This window comes from Tenrec ecaudatus, chromosome 9, assembly GCF_050624435.1.
Source record: "Tenrec ecaudatus isolate mTenEca1 chromosome 9, mTenEca1.hap1, whole genome shotgun sequence".
In the NCBI taxonomy this organism is placed as follows: Eukaryota; Metazoa; Chordata; class Mammalia; order Afrosoricida; family Tenrecidae; genus Tenrec; species Tenrec ecaudatus.
In genome coordinates, this window is record NC_134538.1 from 137,839,620 (window position 1) to 137,846,777 (window position 7,158).

At 38.2% G+C, this 7,158-nt stretch overlaps 1 non-coding gene across 1 annotated transcript; it reads left to right on the top strand.

The window, feature by feature from the left end:
- Positions 1 to 5,631: 5,631 nt before the first annotated feature.
- LOC142457528 (U7 small nuclear RNA) lies at positions 5,632 to 5,692 on the top strand. Its single transcript, XR_012786250.1, has one exon. It is a non-coding gene; the product is annotated as a U7 small nuclear RNA (small nuclear RNA).
- Positions 5,693 to 7,158: the final 1,466 nt, after the last annotated feature.

Consider the following 7,158-nt stretch of genomic DNA (forward strand, 5'->3'; position numbering starts at 1 on the left):
TTACTTCATCTGGTATAGAAAATAGGAATCATTTAAGACAAATAAAGATGAACATTAAAATATCTTTATCTATAATGAATTATTTTAGTAATTATTGTTTTCTATTAAATATAATTTTAACATGATAAGAAGCCATTCTCTACTTTGTTCAGACAATATCAAATTAGAATTATTTAAATATTATGCATTTAAAATTTTATGTATTAAAATATTTAAACATGCAGTAGAATACTTTAATATTCATAATAGTATGTGTTTAAAATTTAATATCTTAAAATAAATTTTATTCTCACATATAGCAGTGCTTACAGGACACTGTGTTTCTGATAAAGGTGATGGAGAAATTGAGAATGGCTAATAGTGATAATTAAACAACATGGTGAATGTTATTAATGTCACCAAACTGTACTTGTGAAAATTGCAGGAATGTCAAATATTCTATTAGCTATATATTTAAACACAGACACACAGATGTTCAGATAGCACAACTATGCATCCATACTTTAGGCAAAGTTGTTGTTTTGCAAAACAAAGCTATTAGGAAAGAATTCACTTTTGGGTCTGCCTTCTTTTATTGCTAATAGAAACTTTGCTGTCATAAATGAAAGAAAGCTGAAGTACATATATGAAAAAGATGGTCTTTCATCGCATGCTTCATTTTAACTTTAACAGCAGCTTGAGACTCTATTACTGTCTAAGCAGGTCCAGAAGTTCAACAACAAAGGATGGTCTCTGACAGTAGCCTTTTGGTTCTTTAAATTCAGGGCCTCTGCTAGGAAATTCACTGGGGATTAGAGGCATTAGTTACCCCATTTTTCTCCTAATCTTTTAAGCCACAACTTGAATGATCAAATGGAAGTGGTAAATATAAATATTTAATATTCAGAGTTTTGTATAATTATTAGCATTTAATTAGCACTTTTCATTTCTAATTCCCTTTCATGTGAGCAGTCATTCACGCCCCCTCCCATATGCCCATAAGTTCATGAGCTCTGTTTCTTGCAGCGGAGGCAGAAACTAGCATGGAGAGAATTGACCTGAGAATGAAGAACCTGAACTTTCTTTGTAAAATATGGTGGAAGATGAATCTAATATCTCCCAATTATTTGAAATAATCACCTGACCCTTATGTGTGACCGTTTAGGTTATACTGAGGAGAGGGGCAAGAAATCTAGATGAATGAATTATTTATTAATGACCGCATTACTTGGGGAGACGTTTAACTGTTTCACATAACCTTAGTACTTTTATTGTGTGCATTAGGCTATAAACGAGGAAGTTAGTGACATTGCTTACAGTGTTGCCTAGTTCAGCTCCTCATCTCTCGTCCCTCAGTCTTACTTCTTGCAAACATTCCCTTACTTTGCTATCACATGGCTTAATGCAAATTCAGACCCGTTATTGACTTGCTGGCTAACCAGAAAGTCAAGCATCCAAATGACCCCTTGTCTGGCCTGGCCAGGTCTCCAGCTTCACTCAGCTCACCAGCCCAGGAGTCATCTTGTAGTTCTCAGACAACTGCAGGATTGGTTCACACTTTCAAACTCCTGCTTTCTGTGCCTTCACCCTGCGCCACCTTCTTTCTGGAAATGTTCCCTGCCTTGGCCGAGTAAAACCTGTCCATCACGCTGCAGCCTTTGACCATCCCTCTGGTTATCAGCACAGCAGCGGCACTGAGAGACCAGACTTCGATAGGTCTGGGTTTGAGCTCCCAATCTGTCTTTTCCTATCTGGGTACCACGCATAGTCCCAAGGTTCCCATTTCTCACCTGTAATCTGTGGATATTCCTGAGAACCATGGTACTTATTGCACAGAGGATTCCGCTGGCTGATTCACACAGAAGTCTTCAGCAGAGTAAGTTCCTTTTATACACTTTAACCTGAAATACATATTCCAGTTACACTGATCAAAATTTCAAAACTTTTGCTATTAGCAGCACGTACTATCATTGTGAAAGCATTCTCTGGACTAAGGTGACATTCTCTCTCTCGCATCATCTGTCTGCCTACTATGTTACCTGCTCTTATTATGCAAGGACCAGTCTCACTCATCTGATTGTTCGGGCCTGTGCATTGGGTCTGGTTTATGATGAGCAGGCAATACAGGTTAAGGGTTTACTCCATTTCCCGTATAACATCTAAACTAACAATTCAATACTCCATCATGGGCTTTCCAGTGAAATGTGGCCGAGGAAAGGGTTGTTCCTATCGATCTATGGAAGGAATGGCAGGGGAATGTGTCCAAGTATCCTTGGAGTAACATGCTCAGTAGCTTGTTTCTATATTGCCGTGTTTTTTAGCCAAAGTGAATGCGGTCTTGGGTGACAAATGATTTCTTCTTTTAATTTTTTAATTTTTAAGTTTTAAGTTGAAAACCAAGACTGTTTGTTAGATATGGCCGAAGATGCACAAGGAAATTCTGTTACCCAATGTTTCTAGAAAATTGATATGTTTGTCGATTATTAATATTCCCATATCTCCTCTTGGAGTTGTTTTTTCTTTCTCGTGGCTTAATGGTTCACCTTTCTCCATTTTCTCTGAAGCAGCATTCAGTCTATAATGTTAACAAATGCACAACCTTATGATGAACATTTGTCTCATATCAGTTTTCATAGGGTGGTGAATGATTAATTATGAAGGGATCACCTGCTTATGCAATCTTGAATCTATTGATGGTTGAGTACTTTGAAGTCATTTAGATGGGATTCTTATTTGAAAATGAGAAAGCTGATCATCTTTTCATCTGTATTCTTGACTTTCTAATAGTTCAGCTCATGCAGATGAGCCCTTGCCTCTTCCAAGACTCATAGGGGCTTCAAAACGAGCACTGGACACATAGGCACTTGCTCTCTTGGGGTTTTTATCCATCCCGAATAGTCTCAGTGAATGGCACATGATTTAGACTATCTGTGTGTGTGTGTGTGTGTGTGTGTGTAAAATGACATGGCATCTGGATCAAGCCCAACACCCCACAAAAACACACAGCGGAGTTATCTCCCTGTTTCATACCTTCAGATGCAGAGATATTGAAGTTTAGCAGGAGGATAATCTGGGAATTTTTGGATGAGGTTGCTGAAGGACCCATATCCTCTTTCTTGCCTTTTACTAATAATACCATCCAAACAAACGCAGAACCAAACCAAACTCATGGCCACTTAGTCTTTGCCACCCTGTAGGACAGAATAGAACTGCTCCCTTTGCATTTCCAATACTATAACTCTTTACGGGACCAGATAGACTCATCTTGTTCCCACTGGTGGGTTTGAACCATTGTCCTCGGGGTTAGCAGTCCAACACTAGATAGCTCCACCAACACTTCACCAATAACATCATGGGTGTACTATTGCAGTTTTCTTCTTTTTGGCAATATTGGTAGCTTTATTAAATCCATTTACTTTCTAAATAAGATTACACAAAAGGAGAATACTTCATTTAAGTGTAATAATATTGTCTTTATGGTCACACCGTGATAAGAAAGCGAAAATACAGGTCATGAGTACATGTGACAAGAGATGGCCAGTCACCCTTGGTCTACCACACTGAACCCCAGATCCCCCCACCCCCACCCTAGGTGTAGAGCAACAGGGAACAACCTGGGTCACCAGGGACTTCTCAGGGGTGGGAGTGAGGAGGTGGTTAAGAGCTTCTGGACCAATGAGATCTTGAGAAACTTAAACATACTTGAGGACTAGTCAAAGATAGAGCTCCTCCGGCAATCATCACATCTGTGGTCACCCAGTCTTAGTTTCATTTCGTTTATCCTTTTATCCTTCCATTCACACACACACACACACACACACACACACACACACACACACACACACACACAGTCTTGCCTGTCTTGTGTGGCCCCTTTCGTCTTAGGGATACCACTTCAATCAAAGCAGGCCAGGCTCCAGGAAGCCAAGGGATTGACTTTCCTAGGAGAGAAGCCAGCACGTCCTTCCCTGAAGGAGCGTTAGGGTTGAGTTTGCCCTGCTGAGGTTTGGTGACCTCAATATACCAACAACTCAGGATGGCTGGGAATAAATGCTTCCAATGCAGTTACTCCCTGCAGTGCCTGAAAGGAGCTCCAAGATGGAAGAGTTCAGGAAAGGTCTTATTTCCACAACCCCTTTTATTCACGTGGGCTGATTTTAAAAGGTGAGAAGGGCGATTTAGTAGATGCGGTGGGTCGAGAAGATACTGACACTAATCCCCTGCACCACCACAGTTGCTCATCCTAATTTAAGATGCTGCATAGACTTGGGGTCTGAGTGGATTCCCAATGGAAGGGTATGCTCTATTACCCACCTTACATGGGTTTGATTTTACCGTTTGCTACCTCCACAAAGCCTGCAGATTCCAACACTGACTGGCTTAGCTTGTTTGGCCTCAGATCAGTCTAAACAGGAAGAGTGTGTCAAAGCTGTGCCCATCATTCCAGCCAGGATCTTATAGTATACATCGTCCATTGATTTTCATTGATCTAAAAGAAGGGCCCATCTCTCTCAAAGCTACGTTAGAAGTGGTACATTTTATTCAATGACTTTTCCCCTTATAAGAGGAACACATCTTATTATTGGGTCAGCTATCTTTTAAATGCAGACTAAATCAAGTAAGATTCTAAATGAAAACATTTTTTTTGTGGCTGCATCTTGTGGATCACTGTCAATAAGAGGTTGAGTTGAAGAGTACTGCTGGAAAATAATGGAAACCTTTATTAAATGCAAGTATCAAAATGTGGAGTCACTTCTCCTTGACACACCCTGTCACACCCTGACGAATTTTGACACTATTCTCAAGGGACCCAAATCAGGCTCCTATTACATTTTCGTTACACGGAAGAACAAAACGTCTGCTGGTGAAAACTGGCCAAGGTCAACGGATTGTATAAGTGTAAATTTTTTGGTTGTGAGATTGTGTATAGTTATGTAAGGTGTTACCATAGAGCAAAATATCATGAAGAACATATGGAATCTCTGCATTATTGCTTCTAATTGCATGTGCATTTACAATGATCTCAAAGAAAATCTTCAAAAGAATGGACTAAACCAAGCAGTAAGATCATTCTGTAGGGGACTCGGGTGAGGTTTCCCAGGGAATTCTTGGGGACAGCCTTAGCAAGCCTTGAAAAATGAGCAGGTGCATTGTCATGGCAGCAAAACATCCTCTGCACAACTGTCCTGGGTCTTTTCTCACCAATGTGGGTTCCAGTTTCCTTAAAACTTCTTCTTCATGACCCCTGTGATTCTCCTGTATCATTAAGAGAATCTCTCGGGACTCTTCTGTGACATCACCAAAGCAGGTTACCCTAACCTTCTGAGCTAATCTCACTGCCTCAGATTTAATTGGACCAGGAGATCCCCTGAAAAGCCACTGGTTTATTATTTTTTTCTTTTTTAAAAGCACCTTAAAGAGAGCAAAACAATTTTCTTTCTGAAAGAACACATCTTCAGTCCTCCACTGATTGTAGAGACATGTTTGAATATGTTTTGTTTGCTGTACACCCTGCATGATGAACTGAAACCATGTAAGTAATTCTTTTTAACTTTTCCTCATATGTAAGAACTTAAACCTAAATATAATAAGTAGGCTATATCAAGTCTAAATATACAGCCGTCCCTTATTTCTCATGAAAATAGGCTCACATAGTGTCACAGCTCTTTTAGAATGTGTCTAGCAGGTTTTCTGTTTTTTCCGGAAAACCCCCCACCAGTAAAAAAAAGAAAAAAAATAGAAAATAGGCTCACAATATTATTTTGGAAATGATCTGATTGTGAAAAAGCCTATGAAATGTTTGTTTTGAAGTAGTTCAATCAATGTTACTTTACCTCCTCCTCCCAGGTAATGTCCCTTATTCATAATGACGTGCTCTCAGCTTTAAAGTTTAAAGCAACAGCTTTTTATTTAGAGGCTGACTCTGTTTATAGTCAAATAATTGCTATTAAAATTTTGTTAGAGTAGATGAACTTTGTATTAATTTATCTTTATGAAGACATATTAAATCACTGTATTTTATATTCCTAATCATAGTTGAGGCAAAACTAGCACCTTCTTGAAGAAACAGATAAGATCCATTTATTAGTGAATTATTAACATTATCCTTATTCATAACTTTAGAAACAACATATATAAGTATTGGATTCAGGATGAAAATACCATAAATAAGATGGAATATTCAGAAGAATTAATTTTGTATTCTTTGAAATTATGTGAAATCTTCCTTTTCAAAGATTTCCCTTTCAAAAGAACACACAACAGGTGACTTTAAAGAGCAGAATTCCTTTCTCACAGAGTTGGAGTCTAGCATCCAAATTCAGATCATGGCCCTAGGGGTAAATCCTTTGTCTATTTCAGTGTCTAGTAGCTGGCAATCCTTGGCATTTCCAGGGCTTTCTTTTCATTTCTCTCTGTGTGTGTGTTTTCAAATGATTTTTTTTTTCCTCCTGTAGCTGTGTCTGCATCTATTGCATTCTTTTTACAACTTAAAAATGGTTAGGTCCACAACTCACGCATGCCAGACTGCATTAACAGGTACTAGGGTGATGATTTCATCCTACCTTTTATTGAGATATATTTCAACACATAACAAATAAATATAACGTTTTAATTATTCATCTGAAATATTGAGAACACAAACAAAATCTTAAGACTCTATTCAGGGGCTTTCATTTGTGATTAATAATAAAACAGTGCTTTCTATTTGTGAAATATTCATGAATTAAAGCCAAATAGACTTGGATATGTAGATAACCCAGTTTCCCTGGCACTTTTAATATATTTTGAAGTAATATTAAATACAAGCCTTTTATGTTTGAGGCAAACTTTGTAAAATGCTATATAAATTATTTTTATTATAGATAGTTTTTTATCGCAAGGTTATACTAGAAATTCCCTTTTTACTTCTTGTTTACGTATTTCCTTCCCTGTCCTAGTGTGGACATTTTTTTTCATTACTTGAATGAGAAACCTTGAGACTATTCACCCCTAGCAGATGTAACCTAACAAGAAAAATGTCATGAATCAAATGCATGATAACTTCAAGCTGAAGCTTTCTTTGCGCTTCTGTCCTCTGTGGGAAGACAAATCCAGCATCTTAACTAGATTTATAGATTTCTGTTGGTTCACTATGGGGATGTGTTAGAATGGTTCAGAGTACAGTGGCTCTGTGATAAC